Source organism: Grammomys surdaster, unplaced genomic scaffold, assembly GCF_004785775.1.
Source record: "Grammomys surdaster isolate TR1022 unplaced genomic scaffold, NIH_TR_1.0 125974, whole genome shotgun sequence".
Classification (NCBI taxonomy): Eukaryota; Metazoa; Chordata; class Mammalia; order Rodentia; family Muridae; genus Grammomys; species Grammomys surdaster.
In genome coordinates, this window is record NW_021620791.1 from 2359567 (window position 1) to 2360771 (window position 1205).

General features: G+C 50.1%; 1 pseudogene; it reads right to left on the reverse strand.

Moving 5' to 3' along the window:
* Positions 1 to 317: 317 nt before the first annotated feature.
* LOC114609521 overlaps positions 318 to 1205 on the reverse strand; it is a 2061-nt pseudogene continuing 1173 nt past the window's right edge.

Sequence of the window (1205 nt, forward strand, 5' to 3'; positions counted from 1 at the left end):
CACAGAGAGCATTTTGTGTGCTGATAAGTTTTGTTTTTTATTTTTGGTAAAAGTAAATGTAACCTACAGGATTGACCCCAACCTTCTGGTGTCAGCCACTTCATTAGAGTCAGAGAGGAAGTATCTATTATATCACCATACAAGTTACTTTCTGAATGACAACAGCCCCCTGTTCTCTAACTGCAGAAGTGTGCAGGACAGGCTCCAGGGACAACACTGTGCCGCAGCTTCTCCTCATTGGTCCCGAGGAGCATGGTTTCTCCCTGGGCTCTTCCTAAGCAGACCTGTAGCAAACAAAGGGTGAAGGAAGACTATAGTTACTGCCTCTTGTCCTATTTATAGACAATGGGAAGGCCAGTTGGCAGGTTCAGCTCCATAACAGCCTCTTCAGAGAGACCTTCCAGATGCTTGATGATGCCCCGAAGGTGTTAGCATGGGCCATAATCAGGACCCTTTCCCCCTTGATCTGGGGGATAATTTCTTCAGACCAGCAGGGAAGTGCTCTGGCAATAGTGTCTCAGGTTCTCACAGGAGGGTAGCTGGTCCTCAGTAAGGTCTCATTCCTTACTGATATTTCTGTAGAAGGGATGACTGGGCTCTATTGAAAGATTGTATCCCGCTCTTACCTGCTCCTCACCATGCTTAGCAGCAGTGCCTGATGTTTCAAGACCAGTCAGACACCATCCTGTCACTCGCTGAGGCACCAGCTCCTGGCTCCTGGCAGCCACATCTGGAGTGCCCAGAGGATCCAGAGTACTCTCTTCTACATGGAGGTGAAACAGATGTCAAATTTATAGCCAGCATTTCACAATGCTTGCCTGCTGCACTTTGCCTCCAAGCTGTTCTCTGGGTTCCATGTGCTCTTGCTGTGCTGGACCAGCACCAGCTTATAGTGGTTATGGTTATGGCAGGGGATACTGCAGTGTCTATCATCCCTTTCCTCCTCCTCTTCTTCTTTCTCCTCTTCCTCCTCCTCCTCTTCCTCCTCTTCTTCCTCCTCCTCTTCTTCCTCCTCCTCCTCTTCCTCTCCCTCCTCTTCCTCCTCCTCCTCTTCCTCCTCTTCTTCCTCCTCCTCTTCCTCTTCCTCCTCCTCTTCCTCCTCTTCCTCCTCCTCCTCTTCTTCCTCCTCCTCTTCCTCTTCCTCCTCCTCCTCTTCCTCCTCTTCCTCCTCCTCTTCCTCCTCCTCCTCTTCTTCCTCCTCCTCT